The sequence below is a fragment of the Anticarsia gemmatalis genome, chromosome 17 (genome assembly GCF_050436995.1).
Source record: "Anticarsia gemmatalis isolate Benzon Research Colony breed Stoneville strain chromosome 17, ilAntGemm2 primary, whole genome shotgun sequence".
NCBI classification, from domain to species: domain Eukaryota; kingdom Metazoa; phylum Arthropoda; class Insecta; order Lepidoptera; family Erebidae; genus Anticarsia; species Anticarsia gemmatalis.
Window position 1 is genome coordinate 8,806,857 of NC_134761.1, and position 21,025 is coordinate 8,827,881.

The 21,025-nt window shown below is 34.1% G+C and overlaps 1 protein-coding gene across 2 annotated transcripts in view; it reads right to left on the reverse strand.

Moving 5' to 3' along the window:
- The window catches only part of fdl (beta acetylhexosaminidase fused lobes), a 107,435-nt gene that overhangs the window by 78,340 nt on the left and 8,070 nt on the right, over positions 1-21,025 (reverse strand). Inside the window, exon 2 of one of the 2 annotated variants that reach the window (XM_076124824.1) lies at positions 994-1,044. The exons of the other annotated variant lie outside the window; for it this stretch is intronic. The gene's annotated coding sequence lies outside the window, so the exon portion shown is untranslated. The remainder of the gene's footprint in view (positions 1-993; positions 1,045-21,025) is intronic. 2 annotated transcript variants of the gene reach the window in all.

A 21,025-nucleotide genomic window follows, 5' to 3' on the forward strand; every position in this document is an offset into this window, starting at 1 on the left:
AAAAGTCGCTTGTCGCCGGCAAAAAGTCGCTGTGTTGCGAAATATATTCGCATTTCGAGCATGCCGAGTACTTTCTGTCAGTTTTAATTAGCCACAGTCAGGCTAACGATGCGGCTGCAAACGACTATAATGAATATTTATATTTTAAGTGATCGATTTTCGGCCCGTTTTCGCCTTGTTTTTAGTTAAAGGCATTTTAAGATCGTCTTAAATGGGTTAATTTTATTCGCGATTGTGATCGATTGTTTTTACTTAATTACTTAATGATAATTTCTTTAGTAATTAGAGTGGTAATTACATAATGGGTTATTGAGTGCAAAATTAATTGAATAATGCAGCTCGTCGAATAATGGTTATTTTAGTCAGACCAGACATATAAGATAATTTAAAATGCCAGGCGTAGTATAAGCAACAGTCAGTTTGCTACTTAAGAATATAAGTTCAGAACTATTACACTAACCTGGAAATCACTTAAATAACTAAGGGCCAGCTTAATGTTATAGATAAGCGGCGGATAGTCTATTCGAACGATAAATTTACAGTACAGGAAAAAACTGCCAAACTCCACTTAGTAAAATTAAACCATACTTAATTAGAAGTGGTAAATTAAACCTTTAAGTGTATTACTCTACTAAATAAAGTAGACGATACGATTCAAGTATAAATACGACAACATTATTTAGTTAGCTTATCAATTGACCGATCGAGTGCTCTTATATGATAATTCACCTTACATATGTGTTTTACATACTTATAAATTGTATAACATTAGGATCAGATCACACTAACCAAAAATAAGTAGCAATATCTATTTGCAGAGCTTTTAGCCTTCGGATACAATCATTGATACATCCAAAGATTTTATTTAAAATCCACTTATATCATTCTCCGGAATATAATTTATCACCCTACGAAATTTCATCTAAATCGATTCAGCAGTTTAGTCGAAACGCTGGTCGTTATTTACGAACTGAAACACGTTAATATACTTACTATGTCATGTTAAGCAACAGCTTTATGACGATGTTCATCCCAATTGTATACCTGTAACAAAAATAACATTTGTTAGTTCAAATATAAGGGATAAACAAGTAAATGTCTATGGAAAAGAGAATAAAAGCTTGTATTTAAAGCACAGGTTGTCGATTTTATGAGTCATTTAATAGACCTAAGAACTTTTGATGATTAGGTAACATTTCGAAAAATATATTAAGTGAGTAAAGTGCCATGGCAATTAACGCCATATTTTATTCGACTTGCTAGACCTTTCGGTGCAGGTTACACTGTCCTAGCTCGTTACCTAATTTTAAAGATTAATGTTAAATGAAGATAGCTTATTGGAACTTGCAGTACGAGGCAGATCTATCGCTAGCTTAACACTTCAAGCAACGCAACAAATATGAACACTTAAAAACATTACTAGTAGACCAAGAATCGAAATTTACGATCATAAAATGTAGTAACTCAAATGCGAACATGGGACCTTCAGGCTGAATAAAATATACTGCACGTTTCACACCAGCACTGCACTTAGGTGGTCGTTAAACACTCGCCGTGAGAATAAAACGGTTATTGCTTTTAACAGACCACCTACTATGTTAAGCTTTTGTACTTAGTACTCTTAAAGAAATAATATTATGGTGACATATACATCCATTGTCCCACTGTTATATTTAGAGAGATATAAGGCGTCTTGATTAGCTATTTATTTTATTTTAGTTTTTACGAGATAAATGGGTGTGAATCAAATAAATGAAGTTTGAGCGAATCGCAGTAAGTGGCGTTCTTTAGTCCCTGTCCTAAACCGAGAGAAAAAATCGTATGTTTGGTATGTATGTAATATAATTACATCATGTATGTATGGAGCCTTATGAAGGGGTACCAGATCAGAAAAAAATGCGAACTTAACAGCAGAAAAAGAAAATTTTAAGTAAAAAATGTTGTTACCTTCTCTGCTACGAAAGCCATCGCTACAAGTTTTAAATTTGTACAAAGGTACATAGCATCAAAGAACAATGACACTTTACCTACTTGTATATAAGATTACGTAGGATTATTATAAAGTGATCGGGTATCATAGTCTTAAAAAATAACAAAAGCAATTTGAACCAAAAAGACAGCATCCACAACACATAGTGACATTTATTCAAATAGAACCATCAAAGAAATGTTTTATAAACGCCAATTTTTCAAACGTAACCGAATATTACCACTTAAAACATACTTTGCCGTCTCGCATTTTGAAGGCATCATTCAACACAGGCTATTGTGTACTTTAATACACAGACTTTAGGGTCGTTATGGTAAAATATGACGACAATTTATATTCTTGACAACACAAAAAAAGACTTAAGGCAGGCTTTCGATAAAAATGTGAAAGATGTTTGTATTTTACAGGTAAGTTATGCCTCTGTAGCGCGGTCGGTAGTATTACCGATTGCTGATCATAAGGTCCCGAGTTCGATTCTCGGCAACATTATTAGACAAATCGGTAGTCTTCTTTAATTTATATTACTGGTAAGTTATGCCTCCGTGGTGCAGTCGGTAGTGTAACCGATTGCTGATTATGGGGTATCGAGTTCGACTCCCAGTAAAGTATTAAACTAGGTATTTTCTAATGTATATCAGATTTTTTTCTAATAGTAGCCCGGAGTTTTGTAACGGGCACTGTAAAAGTCGAGAAGGTAGCCTTCTATTTCATGGAACTTACATTGTTATTGGCAAAGAACGAGGGTATTTCAAGCATCTATGCCTTCACCTTCTGTGATAACAGGCGTGATATTATGTATGGAAGTTATTTACTAAAAAAACTAAAAAACAACACAATTTGTGTAAATTATCAATAAAGTTCAACTAAAATGCGTTTTGTGAAATAAATTGATCGTTTCATTGTTATGACTTACAACAGTTGCAAAATAAAACAAACTTGCATGAAGTATGAACGAGTTTAGTAAATAAACAAAAATGTAATTTTTCATTCACAATCGCGTCTTGAGCAATGATTTAGAAAACGTCAGGACTATGCTATTATTTTAAGTCTTAAATAAAAACAACCATTTTTAATTCCTAGCCTGTACTGTTATTTAGAAAGTGGGACACCATTGCCTAGCAGTGGGACACCAGGCTATGGGAAAAAAAATAGATTTCAAAATCGTTATATAAAATCGTTCAATATTTTATGTATATTTTCCGTCTAAATAGTTGTTGCAGTCTATAACATACAACCCCGGAAGCTTGGCTCTGCGAACTCTCCAAGAATTCGTTTGGCGTCAAAGCTTTTGAGCAACCAAACTGGTTTAAATAACGATTAACAAGTTGCCGAGCAAACATTGAACGGCAAAGGTCAAAAGGGATCGAAATAGAGCAATATTTTGAGAGCCTAAAATAACAATACCTTATCTTTGTGTGTAACCACGGCACTAATTGTATAAATATAGTTTCGGTCTACCGTGAAATATTCACAACAAATACTTCGGCGAATTTTATAAGTTATAAGTAATACAAAAGTAAGGTTACCTTAGCAACATTGCAACTTCTAACATTGGGTTCAGCGTTTACTGTGTCAATGTGTCCTCCTGGCCGATATTCGGCTATAGCGGCCAGTTTCATTGAAACCAGCCAACTAACTGTGCAGGACTTTGTTTATAGTGTCCAAGTGTGTGCATATTACACGGGTAAACTCTATATTCCCGTACTCTCACCGCCCGGTGGGACGGCTAAACCGACACGACCAACATTTTCACTTTTTTAAGTTTTTTTTCTTCCAGCCTAAAGGCATTTGAAGTTATTACCATACCACAATCTATTTTATACCTATTCAATAATACTATCCAGCATAATAGTATTTATTATTTATTTACTTTACGAGCCTAGTATAGTTATCTTCATGACGCTATGATCAAAATACATAAATAATTTAGCTTTGATATTTAAAGTTTTCAAACATCGATAGCTAATATTCGCATCGTAATTTATTTATAAGTTAAGCGTTTCCTCAATTCGCCGTGTTCCCGTCGCGGCGGGTCGTAGACAGGATACTATGGCGGAAACAAGCGGATATAACCAATTTGTTACCTTATCAAATAAACCAACTCCGAGCGCAATTACTTAAAGATTGAATCGATAAATAAACAATTTGTTTATGTAATTGTATTATTATGTAGCTAAGGATTATTTATTGCTATCTCATTCCTAGCTATAGCTTCCTCAATTTCCGTATGAATAGGTTACAGATTTAGGTCAAAAATCATCTTACTCTGAATGAATCCTGACCTATATAAAATAAATAAATTTAACCTATTTATGTCCCACTGCTGGGCAAGGGTCTCCTCCCGTAGTGAAGGAGGGGTAAGGCCTTGCGGCCACCACGCTGGCCAACTGAGGGTTGGGTAACTATATGAAACTACAAAAAAATCTCGGTAACATTTCTCTTTATCAATAAACCATGTGTAAAAATATTTTTCCAGTGAAGGCCCGTGACTATACACCGCACCAATAGCAGACAAATTGCACGCTGACAACATCGCAATGACATTTACGTTTAAAAATAGAGCTGGTAATAAAGTTTTTGTTTACACAAAATAAAAGGCATCCTCAATTTTCGTTCGGGAATGTCCGTTGTCCGTTATCTCCGGTGCAACGGTATAGAAAATTGGCAATAAGCGTCTCAGCGGCGACTAGTGCATACAATACCGGACTTTCCAATTTCGGACTCGAAAAACACCGGTTTAAATATTTTATTGAAATAAATTCGTAATACATTTCAAAATCCATCGAAAAAGTATTGCTGAAAGATTATCAACAGATTGGCTTTTTTTGCAGCCGATTGTATTTAATTGTTATTGTGGTAAAAAAAAAATACATTTGAAATTTATCGTAAGAGAAAATAATAAGTGATAATGCAAAAATGTAATTAAGTACCTTCTTAATTTGAGGAAATTAAGAACACGATAAGTACGTAATATGTGTACAAGTGGCAACATACATAAATAAATAAAAATTAAAACTAAATGTAAAATAAAGATGAATAATTAAAAAAAGACAGCAAGTTTTGAGTATTTGATGATTTATTTAGGAAAGATTTGCGTGCAATGAAAATACCGAAAGTCTATTAATAATATTTGCGTAATTACATGCGCGTAAATTTTTAGTTTTCAGCTCTACTCACTAGTAAAAGCATGATAAACACAAAAGAAAATTTCACTTAGAACCAGTAATTCTTGAGATTCAAAGATTCAGTCAAGCAAATTAACAACCTTTTCAGCTTTATGTTATTGTATAAAAGTATATATTCTCAATAGCATTCCAGAGCAATAGACTCGCCCCCTATTACATGGGACTAACATCGTTAATGGCAAAACGCGGGTGTATATTCATACACCTCTGCCTACACCTTCGGGTATAAAAGGCGTGATATTTATGATATTATGTATAAATGTAAATATAGATAGGTACATATGGCAGGTTCGTCACGAATTCTTTGTAACACTATAATGCCGGTGATAAGAAATGATAAAGATGTTTATTTTTATTGCACACGGACACCAATAAAGAAGATACGATTATAATCGAGAATTATGATCGTTAATTCGGGTTTTTTACGCCGTGTGATTTTTCTGACAGACAATTTATTTTGCATAAGTGAAATTTTGACAGCTGTTTCCATACATTTTCTTCTTTATCTATCGGATATTTTTATTAACACTTATCAAAAATCTGTGATACCGGCCCTGTATGCGTATTACGTATGACAACTTATTTGTAGACAATACTAATATTCGGTTCTTAAATTGTAACATTACAATGGACTATGACTCAAAAGCCGAGCGAGCCTACGACCACGGTCAGTGCATTCTAAGATTATACTGGTGTTCATGTTAATTCACATATTTCTTATAGCCGACCCGCGCAACTTCGCTTGCGTCACATAAGAGAGAATGGGTCAAAATTTTCCCCGTTTTTGTAACATTTTTCGTTGCTTCTTCGCTCCTATTGGTCGTAGCGTGATGAAATATAGCCTATAGCCTTCCTCGATAAATGGACTATCTAACACTGAAAGAATTTTTCAAATCGGATCAGTAGTTCCTGAGATTAGCGCGTTCAAACAAACAAACAAACAAACTCTTCAGCTTTATAATATTAGTAAGTATAGATATAATAACCATGTAACGCAAAACTTTAAAGGTCCGGGTGTTTTATTAAGAAATATGCAATATTGTCAGCACTAGTCTCGCTTGGTAATGGTAATACCGATGATATGGCCGCGAGACAAACTCGGCCACACATTGTTTGCTAAGCATCCTTGTGCATCGAGAGCAGTGCTCTATAAACGTCGCACTTACCATGTCTGTTAGCATTTTAACATCTGTCTTTAGTTTACTTTTGATTGTACATACATATTTAGTGATCCATATGACGCCTGTTATACCCGAAGGTGTAGGCAAACGTGTGTGAAAGACGCAAACGTTTCGGTATTAGGCCTGCGCAGACCAGATACTTTTGTCCCCTGAGGACAAAAATCCCTGTACGGTCTAAAAATGTCCTCCGAGAACTTGCCACGGACCTAACGCAGACGGTGTGGCGTCATTTGTTGGTCGAAAACTTAGCGAAGCAAAATAATATTCTGAGATTACATTCTGTTGTAACTTACATGAAATTTAAGAAAAGAAACAGACCTTTTAAAACTAGTTAACTTTTGTCTAGTCCGGTCCCTCGGTGTCCTCGGTTAGGGGAACTTTTTGTACGGAATACTTTTAGCCCCTTGTGTGCGTTATTCAATACAATTTATATGAGATCTATATTGATGGACAAAAAGTACTTAAGTAATTAAGAAACTACAAGAGTAATTAAGAAATATTCATACATAAATTAGAAAAGACAAATAGTCTAGTAATAGTATCTGAGAGCTCATTATCAGCACTCGGATATACTATTTTTGGTTGTCTTTTGAGCAATTAGATAATATCGAATACTGTTATCGTATATGTTGTAAAATAATTATTTGTTATCGTTTTAGTGCTATAGATAATAATATATAACATCGGCGAAAACAATAATATGTAATAGTTTAATAATATGAAATGGTTTGCTGATTTATCGATCGATAAAAAATGAAAAATATACAAATGACAAAAACAGTACTATTTCTATAATTTAAAGGACTATGGACGGTACAGACCTTGTAATTAGGTACCTACTCGTATTATAATTTTATATCAATTGACATCACTCCAAGAAAAAACCAACGTTTTTCTATCGTAGTTCTTAATATAAGACTATAAACATATCTTAGAAGTAGGTATTAATTACATCATAGGCGATAACAATTCTGAGAAAATTTCACGACAAGTTGAATGTTTTTGTCAAGTTGTGTTTACAGTTCCGTAAATAAAGAGTAAAAACGGGATCATATTTCTGAGACTTCGCTGTCTGTCTGCCACTAGGCTGAATCTAATGAACCGCGATAGTTAGAGAATGGAATTTTCACAGATTTTTTGCTGCCAATGACAATAAATACTTACTTACTAAAAACTAGAATTATTTAATATTTAAGGGGTTTCCCATACAAAAAAACGTGACTTTTTTTTGTTTTTACAACGGAAGCAAGCATAAACGTCTAACATTCACAGGATATGTGTTTATAAATCAACTTTAAATATAAAGGTGGTGCAGAACCCTTCAAGCGCGAGACTGACTCGCATTTAGCCGGTTTTTTTATATTATGTAGCGAGTTATTCGTAAAATAGGTACTCTGTGAAGTTCGCAGTATATTGCCTTATCTAGTATTCAGTGTAGGTGTAGTATCGAATAATAAGTATGAGAACTGTGTCATGTGCAAACTATTAGTTCATTGTCCTCTATACGTATATCATTTGTGATTTTTGTGACATATACATAGACAAATACTGGACTAAAAGATAACTATCTTGCTTCACAAACATTTAATGTAATAAATATATTTTTTATTACTGTGCCACTTCTGAGCTTGGGTTTTCTCCTTCTTCTCCCAGCAGAAATTTAAACTAATTTCTAGTCTATTAAGATTAATAAATAATAGACAATAACAAATTATTGACTTATATTTAATAATAGCTGATATGGATGCTTACGCGGGTGTACCTGATGGTTATAATCAAAACCAAGTAGCCGTGTATTTCCAATGTCACTACCTTTTATAACAATCACATTTGTATCCGGCTGGCCTCTGACCACTGGGTGGAGACTGAGCAGAACATTGAGATTCAGGAGATAAAGTATCATGATTATGTGGTTACGTGTTATTTAAACTGTATATTTTTAATTAAAATCCGAAGAAAGTTTGTGAAAATGCATGTTCGTTTGCCTGTTACTCCTTCACAGAAAAACTACTGAACGCGATTTAGACACATAGGAAGCTTATAACCAGAAATAACACAGGATACTTTTTACCACGTCCGCGTGTATTAATACACGCGGACGAAGCCGCGAGCAGAAGCTAGTCATATTGTAAAATGGAAAATGACAAATCTCTCTAGATTTCTAGTCATTTTCCATTTTATAATATGAACAGTCGCAATCGCGAATAAATCTAGTATCAAACCGCCAATTAAAACTGACAGCTCCTCTAAATCTCAAATCACCTCTCACAGAATGAAAATAAACATAATTCAATAATAATATTTATTAATCGATGTATTTTTCTTTCTGTATAACGTCACAAGTCTGTATTTGCGTCATCGTCACTATTTATAATAATCATTTCTCAACACTGACTTTTACAATTATTTTTCAGGGAGTTTGCATTTTATGACGTGATCACGTGGACCATTTCATAACACGAGATGGAAATAGAGTTATTATTATAAATTGCTGGATCGTGGATTACGTGCTCGCGGTTCCTGTTCTTGATATTCATTATGTATCTTAGAAACTGAAATTTTAGCATTGTTTTTTAAGCCCATTACTGTCGCACTGCTGGACCAGCATGTCCCTCTGAACGAGGGAGGGGATAAAGTCCCCAACCCGCACTTGCCCAACGTGGTGGACTTAAGATTTAACGCCTCTCTCGTTTGGGAGGAGACCCATGCCCAGTAGTGTGATAATAATATGTTAAAAAGAAGTACCAACTGTCCCATTGTTGGCCAGTGGTCTCCCTACACTTGTCGGCCATTACCTGCCAACTATTTCAGATAGGTGTTATTACAATGTCATTTAGTCTACTTAACACAATTTCTAACTTTCCTGTAGTATTAGCAATTAGCATGTTTTGCAAATGTTTTTTGTCCTGCCAATATTATTGGTACTAAGTAATGATTCACGTCCAGACCACAACATTAACCGGAGTAATTATATCAAATATTATTAACACTGTTTTCTATTTGGTCTGCGGTTTAGTATTGTCATCATTGAAATATTAATCAGAGGTTATTTAGCTTTAATTATGCACAATAACATCGGTAGTTTAGTGACGCGGTTCGAAAATAGGCGATAATTGGCTTTTTTTGTAGTATGTTTACTGTATAGTTAAACTGTTGGTAGATCACGTTTTAGATTGCTCAGAAAACGACCAGTGTTTTGAGCAATCTAGGCCTGAAACCAATATTAAGTTTATATTATTATATAGTTTTATGTTGTTTCAATTTGCATTTATGTTGAACTTATGTATGAAAAATTTTAACATACTAGAAAACTTAAACCTTAAATAGACTTATCAGCTTAGAATATTATTTTAATTACAGAAACCCGTACAATGCCTATAATTTCTTCTTTTATACGCAACATACGCCGCGAAGTCGAGTAAAAATAGTTACGCATTTTGTATGAATACATACCTACATACATTGCAAAAGTAAGAATCAAGCTTCGACAGACTTCCATTGCTAAACCAACTTGCTTGTTGATTACACTTTTTAATTAAAGATTCACTAAAATATTGAAATACATTAAAAACTTCATTTGCACGTTCAAAAAATCGTTGAGCAAAAGAAGTGTTCCAAGTTCGATACGATGAAATATGCTTGAACCGAACTCGTAACTTTAATCTGATATCAAATTCATTGGCGCAAGATTGGAAGTAACTCACAACTCCGAATGCAGAATATTTCATAATAAAGTCAATGAATTGCAGATATTGTTGATGGTTTATTATTTTAACTGATTGCGACATTTTGTTAATTACTGTAGAAGTTATTGTTGTAAGATGGTAAAGAGAATCCAATATTTGTATTTTAAAAGCTAGGTTTTTGTTAATTACCATCTGATTAAACTTTTTTGGTCCTGGATTCAGTCAGGGACAGCAATTATTAGGGTCTTTTTGGTAATGTACCATCAATTACGCTCCAGGTAAAATTTGCATGTGTTACTTAATACAGGTCTTCAAATGGTTCTAAAGGATGATGCCAGTTTTACTATTAGATCTGGTCACATTTCCCAATAGCTATGTAAAATACATCGATTGATAGTTAGTTTTTAGCTGAAATAAAGTTACTCCAATACAAAGTTCGAAATCTAATTCATCCCTAGTTATTCTTTACTCAACGTCTACTTCCTACTTTAGACAGGTTAGTAGACCATAACCAAAACAACTTTATAACCAATACACTAATAGATAACAAAAGAAACTAGCAAATTAAATGAATAGCTCCATTAAATCATGTGCGGTCTACCTACGCGGTTTACGAATGTCGATTGTAAATAAATGGGAGCCTGCACGAATAAATAGCTGTGTAGAGCGGCACGGCAACCGCGGGCTCTTCACAGCCCATTCGCAAATCAAGCGGCAGAAAGCTCGAGGGCCATTACCATGAGTTTTGAAAAAAAAAAAGAATTATATTCAATTGGAGTGCACCTTTTCCGGGCGAACTACGAACTGCTGTACGCTGGAACAGACTGTTCCCGCCGAAGGCCGTGTGAAACTATTTTGTAACTGCTAATTAATATTTTGTTTTTGTTTGAATAAATACAGTGTGAGGTTAAGCAACTTTTAAAGTATGTTTACTTAGTTTATCCATCAAATCCAGTTAAAGTCCTGCTTGATAGTAAATTAGTTAGCTTTTGAAATTTCATGGTATGAGAGAGCTGTTATATTGACTGAGAACACACTCAAAATAAGTAGAAGCTTTAGCAAAATTTGCCCTTAATTAGGTAACGAAGATGCATCAAAATTTTATATTTTATGATTATTGAATTTTTCTTCAGCTGGCTAACTATTATTCTTAACATGAAGATATCGCAATCTTTTCCGCATTCTAAATTGCGGTAATGATTATTGGATGGATGTATTCCAGTGCTAATACATCCAAGTTAAAAACCGAGTAAACTTCACTATACGTAAACATTGGATGCCCTATGAGGTTTTTTAACAGATAGCAGTGCTGGCCGATTTAGCAACTGTACATTTATAAAGCACTAGCTGACCCGCGCAACTTCGCTTGCGTCACTTAAGATAATCATAATTTTCCCCGTTTTTGTAACATTTTTCACTGTTAATCTGCTCCTATTGGTTGTAGCGTGATGATAGCCTATAGCCTTCCTCGATAAATGGACTATCTAACACTGAAAGAATTTTTCAAATCGGACCAGTAGTTCCCGAGATTAGCGCGTTCAAACAAACAAACTCTTCAGCTTTATAATATTAGTATAGATTCAGATTTAAAAAAATAACTTTGAATAGTGATGGGCAGCATATGTTGGGACGCAAGTTATATTGAGTAAAGTTTTCAAGACTCCTCTATAGCATGATAAAAAGTATTGTAAAAGAAGATTTGTAAAAAAAATATATCTACCTATAAACAAGAGTGTCATGTACAAAGATGACCGGCGTAGACTTACAAATGGCACGATCTATAGAATTTACGAAACGCAAATGATTACTTCATGATTCAAGAAATTATATTCACCGTTGTTGGCTACAACTAAACACCAAGTAGGCACATTAATTCCTAAAGAAGATAGTCATACATTTTCCTACACATTCTTGCTAGCGGCAAACACACCGCACTTGACCTTTTTGTAGGACATTGCTGATAAGAATCGCGTAAGGCATTCCCCCTACACTGGCGTTATAAAACATTGTTTAGAAGACTATTGAGGTCATGAATGCAGGCAATTAAATACAAAATGACTATACAACGAGTCTATAAAACAGTAATTATAAAAGATTATACACGGAAGATAAATTTCGGCCAAAAGCGAGTTGGACTTGTGTACGAAAGGTTCCATTATTTACAAATATGACAAAAATTACACTTGCTGTATGGAAGCCCCCTTAAATATTTATTTTATTCTGTTTTTTTTTTGTATTTATTGCTATGGCGATGGCAGAAGTACATAATCTGTGAAAAATTCAACTGTATAACTTATCATGGTTCAGGAGATACAGCCTGGTCTTGCTCTGTCGTGTCAACGACTCACCATGATATTATATTTGGGGTACATGGAAGGAGCCTCCCCGCGGCGCACCCTGGAAACAGATAGACCGGTAACCCAGGATCTATGCTGGCCAATCCAACCAAAAACAATGACTCATCAAACCCTCGGAAACTACAGCCTGGTGACAGACAGACAGACAGACAGGGAAGTCTCAGTAATAGTGTCCCGTTTTTACTCTTTGGGTACGGAACCCTAAAACGTTAAAAACACGTCAATATTTTGGAACGATTACGCCAATAGCATGATATGACGTTATTCTTTTAGCACCGGAAAATCTAAATAAACACGGAGGTCATAGCGAATAAAAAGTGTATTGAGATGTAAGCACTTTCGTATTTATAAAACTACGATCCGTCTGCATTTCATTTTGCAGATTATTTTCCGAGTTACTAACTATTCAATTTAATGTATTTGTCCGTCTCGTAGATCGTAAAAAAATACGTTATTCTACATTTATCTTCAATATAATACAGTAATACTCGCGACAGCAAAGTAGACCGCAAAACAAAACACAAGCTCGAACAAATTTATGCACATCCTCTTAATAAAGTTAGTATAAAACATCTTTATGTATCAAAAACTTCTTCCGATAAGGCACACTTCAAACAAGTTAAAGTTGGCAAGCTTTTTAAAGTTTCCTCTCGACGTCGCACTTTATCATTTGACCGTAAAATATAGTTAAAAATAGGAAATGGGGTCGTATCACAGTTGATACTTGGAGCTTGCTTCTCTGATAGCCGGTTAGTTATCCATTTAATTAGCCATTAAAAGTTTTAAACGTCGTTCGCAGTTCTAGGGGATGCCGGATGCGCTAAACTCTGACGCAACTTGTTAAGCGAGGGTTTCGTTAATTTGTTTTGCGATGCCATCTGGATGATGTGTTATCGTTAATAGAATTTTGTTTCGGGAAGAACTTTTAATCGTAGATGGCCACGGAAAAAGGAAAAAAAAAAGCTTTCATAAAACGTATTTTAGGGAAAACCCTAAACCTTGATCAATATCATGCAATTATTTAACTTGTCAATAATAACGATAACAATTCGATTTTTCATTCACAATCGTTCTTTATCTAATAATTTCTTTTTAATCGTTATGAATGACAACGCCATTTTATAAATGGCCACCAGGAAGAAAAACAAACCGTTGACTTTTGCACAGATAATAAAACATGGTAGTGCGGTCTTATTAACTGGTGCCGTGAGGTGGAAGGGTCGGTATGAAATATGGCGGAACAGAGTACCTTGAAGAGACATTCCATTTATCTCCTGTGATGTCCACTACTTAGTTATAATGCTATCATATACAAAGCTCTATACTCCTGCTTGTACTATATTTCTTGAAATGATGTTCATAAAGAGTATTAACGTCTTCTATGGGGACGTAATAGGCTGATGTACTACTGAGTGGTTCATTTCATACACGATATATGCTGGGTTTCCTTGCGTTGTTTTCCTTCTTGAGAGAGAAATAACACTTGTTATCCTTTGCCTTCAAATTGGGTATGAACTTGTTAAGATAAGAGTTCTTTAGTTCTAAGTATTTAGTTTCAATAGCCTCTTAAACTTAAGCCCTAAGATTACTATAAGGTATTTCAATTGGGGAAAGAATGAGTAATGGAAAGGATTTTTTCATAAATAAAAAAACATGAATGTTAGATAGTAAAGTGAATAAAGATAACACAAATTAAATGTCTGTAACTAACGGCTGTAACTAGAGCTGTAAAACTTTATTTTATATGCACTATCAATTTGTTCGTTGGAGTTTTATAAAGATTTTAACAAGACGCGGTCTTGATTGAATTCAGTATACAAATCAAAAGATACCGCTCTTTTAAGATTCTTGTAGATCAATTTACAACCACTTCTATTATTTGGCGTCGTGATTGTTATTATGTTCTTTTGCTCATGCTCTCATGTCACTGGTTCACATGATAAGGAGATTTTTTCTGATCGACTTCTCAGCTCTTGGCCAAGGCCAGTGAGAAAGTTTTTGGCCATCACACTTTCCACACTTTTAGCAATGATTGAAAACCTCAGAACTTTGTCACTCAAGAACATTATTTTATTATAAAGGTGTTTGTTTTAAGGCGCGTATTCTTTTCTACATTTGACTGTAATGATAATTTAAGAAGAGCCTTGTAAGATTCGCGCCTGGATACTTATTATTTATTTCAGTAATTTAGTAATACACATTTAAATATAAACTAGATAAATCGTTTATCAGATGGCTTAACTATGCTACTATGTTGTTAGACTATAGTTCGAAAATATCGTCGAAAGTCCGAAATAGGAATATGTATATCTCTAAAATGTAAACATAAGGTTATTGCTTCGCTATTAATATATATGGTGCAGTAGTTAACACCGCGCAGATGGCATATTTTATTATATTTGAAGAGTCATATTTGCGATCGAGAGCTACCGGATATTACGAGCAGTAATAAAACGGCGAAATTAATCTGCTTATGTCTTTCATATATGGACTTTATAAATACCCGCGCAGTTTATCGATGCGCGCTCTCCGAATGGCGGCTTATATCAATTCAATACATTTTTAATATGGTAAGGTTATAATCTTTGAGTGTGGTAATATTATCATCATATAGGGTATCTACATTAAAAGTCGGCTTGGGTGATTGTCAGTGAATCAGTTATTAAGCATTTAGATCGAAAGTCTTTGGGCGAATTGATCAACTTTTGGATTATTCTTAAGGTAATTTAATAATGACTATTCTACCAAAATTACTAAATATGCAGGCATTTATTCAGTACTTTTTCCTTACAATAACATTAATTGTTGTCGTAAAACTGCTATTTTTGAAACCATAAGTTTCCATACCTGGCTATCGTTCTAACCACAGAAAACCTAACTCTGCAAGTATGTAGGTGAAACTGGAGTGTAACAATGCAATTCTTCATAATTCATACTTATTTTATTCCTTCACAGTTTTAAATAGAGAATAATTATATTCCTCTGTCTCCAGCTAAAAAGAAAAAGTGGGCACTGCAATGAATCCTGTTTTCCCGCGACAGTATTGTTCAGAGAGGAGAACCACAATTAATATGAAAATATGTTTAATACTGCAACTTTACAGTTTCTTGGTTAAGGGCTAGTTATGAATTAGTGTCGAATTATATATTCGATAGATAAAGCGACTGAAAATGTAGAAAAAATATGTCTGCATTTTATTTCATAAGTTTATCAATACTTATGCAGGATTGGTGTAACCGGGAATTAATTTCCTTTTTTCCAAATAATCACCTTCTATCTTCTTCAAGTTGGTACACGTAGTCGTACGTAGTCGCTAGGCCACGAGAGTGAGAGAGTGGCAGTTCTGTCAAGATCACGGTTTCATAGCAACAATGAAAAATAGAGATCGGATATAACAGTATGATCAGAGAGATCTTTATTTTATCATAAGAACAAAGCATTAAATTCTATGGGTAAGATCACTAAATAACATTCAGGTGATTTAGAGTGGAGTGACCTTATATTGCCATAAATCCTGTCAAATAGTACAAACAATACTAAATTCCATAGCATACAAGATAAAATTTATTGGTTGCTTAAGATAAGAGGTTAATTACCTACAACAATAACGTCATGTGTAACATTTTTATTATGATGATTCCTTATTAACCAGATCAAGTAAATCTGAGATAATAGTACATACTTCAATAAGACAGTTAAAATGATTGAGCCCTATTAAACAAATTGGTCGCTTTCTGCCAATTTTGTTTGCGCTGTCACTATGAATCAGTTCCCCGCCGCATTTCTCCACTAATTCGGGTTTAACTCAAAAAATATTTAACGGGTTTTAATGCGGTTTTACAAGTACGCAAAGTAATTAATAGGAAAACTCAAAACGGATTCGAGTGTAAAATGCATTTAAATTTTAGGTAAGTTGGTTGCAATTTCCTAGCTATCGAGAAATTTTTCGCTGTACAATTCTAACAGTACATTTAAAATATCAAATTCAACATACTCGTACCGTTTGTAGAGAATCGCACTATAGATCAATAAATAGTTAGATTATTTTTGGACGAAAAATTATAGTACCTACGTACCTTCACGATAATGAATATTCCTCTATAAGTGGGAACACTAAAACCGAACATTATGGAAATCAGTTAATCGCCTTTACTCTAAGCGCGGGCCAAGTATTTGAATAATTATGACGCGGTTAAGTGTTCTGCGATGTATTTTATATAAGCTGCGGCCGGCCAAAGGGAAACTCATATAGTCCTTGTATACTATATGTTAAAATTATATGCTCTTGTTTATTTTGTATGAATAATGGATCGTGGACAGATAGCCTCTAGGTGTTTAGCTTCGGGGTGTCAAATCCAATGTAACACATGTTAAAGTGTGTTTATCCTTCTTCCACGTAAAGCAAAATGTAAAACAGCAGAACTAGTTTCGACACATTTTGGTATAATCATAGATTATATCCCGGAAAGGGACAGAAGCTGCGGTTCTCTCAATAGTCAGTAACGGTAATCAGCCGGTACCATTTTTTTTTATTTTGGCATCTTAGTAATTTAGTCTAAGCTCATATTTTACGTAGGCAACTTGGACTCTAATAGCAGAATACATATTAAAGAGTGTCTTTACTTTCCTATCTTTGCATAATTAATGTCACTGTAAACGAAAAACCCGAGTATCGCGACAACACGTCGATAAATTTTTATTGCAAATGGATTTAATGGGCATGAAATGTGTAAAATTTACGACCACGATAGGACTAAGCGTAAAACAAGGCTAATCAATGCTGTCAATCACTATACAATATACATACGTGTAATATTTATAAATACTTACACGTCAGTTAAAGTGAGGGAGGAGTATAGGTATTTAGGGCACCCAGTAGAAATTACTATGGCGACATCTATAGGGCTTCTATATGTACTAAGAGACTCCTTTAGTTAGAGGGTTTTCTGTGTAATAGAACACGATACATAAGATATAGTCCAACAACTTAGTAGAAACCCTTTGTAAAAAGAGTCATAATTTAGAACATTAGTGACTTGTAGCATGGTTCATTGATAGTAGCCTGCTTGATACAGCTACTTTATTTTGAAAACACAGAGAATTTCTAAAAGCCGACGAAGTTGTCGGACTATAATAACAAGATTGACGATGTTACATCTAGACTTTAGTAAGAGGATTCAGCTATTGGCAAGCTAGTGAACTCGTAGATATTAGTACTAAAAGAAAAGTGACTTGACCTAGGTCATAGCATTAGAATACGGAGCCTCTCGAAAGAGGGCGCTTGAATTAATATTCAATGCAGTGGCGCCAACGGACACAATGGACACTTTCCAATGAGAGTGAACCGCAGAGAATCGTCCAAAAGTGCGCTCTAAACAACTTGTATAATTTGCGGTCACATAGCGCCACTACTTTCAGTTGAGGCCGGTAGGTGGCGCAACAGTGACGTCCACAATTCTCATTAAATACAACAGAAACACGGGAATGCTGTTAAAGTTAAATTAGGAAACCTAGTTAGAGGATTGTAGGTATTATTTTTTTATGGGATGTTGCATAGCGTATTAACTGAACTTGCAGATATTTTAATACTCATCAATTGATACTTCAAGTGATGATTTGAGATCATCGTTTAAGCCTAAATAAACAATAGCATGTTAGAACTTTCCTATGCAATTGTCATTGTGGTACGACATATAACTTAGCAGATAAAAGTCAATTGAATATTCTGTGGTAATGATTTGGGTTCATACTCGTAAGCCTAAATTAACATCAGCCGGGTACGTCGCATTCGTCATATTCGTACATCGTAAATTTGGTGAATTGATAACGATTCTGGTAATTTTCTTTAGCAAATTTTAAAACAACACTCAAAAGTAAGTCGAAATAAGTCGTAGTCACTACATAGTATAAAACAAAGTCGCCCATTTTGTCTGTAGTCCCTTCGTATGCATAAAACTTTAAAACTACGCAACGGATTTTGATGCGGTTTTCACTAATAGAAAGAGTATTTTCTCCGACAGGTTTTTATATATAATTGAAATACATTGAAACTATATTAGCTGAGTTATAGCGATTTATGTCCAAGAAGTCAGAAAAAAAATCTAATTGAAGATTGCATTTGTGCGTGCGCCGCTTATACCGTTGGATACAAGTAAGAACAATGTATAGCAAAAACATTGGTCTTTATTAGTTCTACAAAAAAGTCCGCGATGACATATATCCAGCTTTTTTATTTAAGTCACAAAAACTACTTTTCTGTATTAAAAAAACATTTAATTCGTTGGGTGATGCTTAACTGGTGATATAACCAATAATACATATATCCTTATCAAAATAAGTAAGTTCATCATCACGAGCATTTAATTTAGATTATTTTTGCAGTTTACAGTGTGTTATTTAGACATATAGTTTAGGAGATATCACGATATTAGTATTGCGGCACGGTACGGGCCGGCCGCGGCGGCGGGGGCAGCGTCAATAAAAGGAAAATAAAAAAAAATAACATGTATATCTACCTACAGGTAGTTTTTAATTGTAGATAGTCTTTAATTTTAAATATATGGGAAACCTTTCTCATCGTTAAAATGAAAATGTATGTATACCTTATATTATATTTCAAAAAATGTAGACAAAGTTAATCTTCTAAAAATAAATGTAAATAAAAAATAAGTAAAAGTAATAAAATGTAGAATGTAAATAATTTAAAAAGTAAACAAGAAAATAATAGTTAGATGTATATAACAAAAGTAGGTAAGTACATAAAAAAAAAACAAAAAATATAAAAAACGGTACATAAAAAATAAATAATATTAAAAAGTAGGTACTACGACTTTGATCTATACATATAAGACAAAAAAAAAATCTGTACATTATTTAAATATTTTTTCCAAAAACTAATAGGGGGGGCGATCAAAGAAGAGTCACAGAAACCAAAAAACATTTTAATATTTTAAACGCGGTTAAGGGAAAGAGAAGTTATTGTGAATTGAAAATTAGTATCCAATATGTGTTGGTGCGTTGACTGTATTTGTCGAAGTAGCGGGATACACGCAAACGAAGTTGCGCGGGTCAGCTAGTTTATTATTATAAACTTAAAGCGTTTAGGAGTAGGTTCCAAAAACAATATGGCCTACATTTCTAACCTTGCATTTCTTACATAATAACTACAGGTATTCGAAACACCTATGACAAATCATCACAATTCGCGTTCACGTGGGTTTCAAACCTCAAATGTAGTACAAATATGTCATTTCATAACGCACTTATCGCTAAGTGACTAGGTAGGTACTGCTGACTACTGCTGACTCAGAAGACATGTAAATAGATGCTTCCTGTTAACCTTTCTTGGTATTCGGCACACTTCCTTACAGTCAGAAATGCTATTATTAGATCGATTATAGAGAAAAACAATTAATTAATTGTTTATACGTGACTTTCTTTAAATAGTTTGTTTTTGTTAAACAAGCAGTTTTGCGAACACGTGTCTGTTGTCAAGTCATCATTTTCTTGAGATTGTTCGTGTATTAGTCCATAGTGATATAAAAAATTAGTTTGTTCGTCCGTGATCAGTTTTGGACGAAACTTGACAGGGTTAAAAATAAAAAAAACTATCTTACTAATTTATTGATGAATGTTTGTGAGGATAATCGTTTGTTAACCATTTGTACAAAACACACTGAATGAATCGATTTTGATGAAATTACACACAGTTTTTATCCCGGGGAAACCTTTCTGCGCAAAAGTAGCAGCCATTTCTTCTTACTTAGTAGATAAATTGTGTGTAAATGTATTGGAAATGTGTTTATAAGAAGGTTTTTAATAAAGTTAACCACTAGGAACACGTGCAACAGTCTTAAGTATTGTGGAATGCGATTAATTGCTGACTATCGAGAATTGTATCTTTACAGTGTGCATCTTTCCTGTTATGGAATCACATTACTTAGATTTTAATACCTATCCATCAACATTATCGTATAATTTTTAACAGGGCATTAGATAACCAGTTACCACCCATCACACGACTTTATCATACAAAGACAATAAAATGGTAATTGAAAAATGTACATTTACAATTTTAACTAAAAGATACAAGTAGCGCCCTCCCGTGACGTCATTGTAAAGCTTTTAGCGGGTGAAGCTTCGTAGTGAAAACTCGTTTCCAACTTGGAACTACCACCACCCCTAGCTACGTTTGTAGGCACGGGGTAAAAACAGAGATGGCGCCACTACACTAGACGTAAAAAGCGGAGCCAGACGCATTATTGATAAAATTTTCGTATTTATTTTCTAAATGCTTTATTGTTGCCTTTAAACAGATTTAAAAAAGAAGGTTCTTAATTTGTTACCTCATAACTTACATGGGTGTGCCGATTTTGAGGATTCTTTTTTGAATGGAAAACTCGTGCTTCGTGGGTGCTTTCCACGTGCTCTATATTTTTTGATAAGTTAAGAATAACATTTTGATGTATCCTTAAAAAATTATCCTTATTTAGTATACATTGATGATAGTCATGTTGGTTCGGAACGCTAATTAAAGTGGTATTTTGCTTCGAAGTCGGTTTTAATTTTATTACTTTACTAACTTAGTGAAGTTGTAATGAATTATTGATAATTTCAAACGAATCAC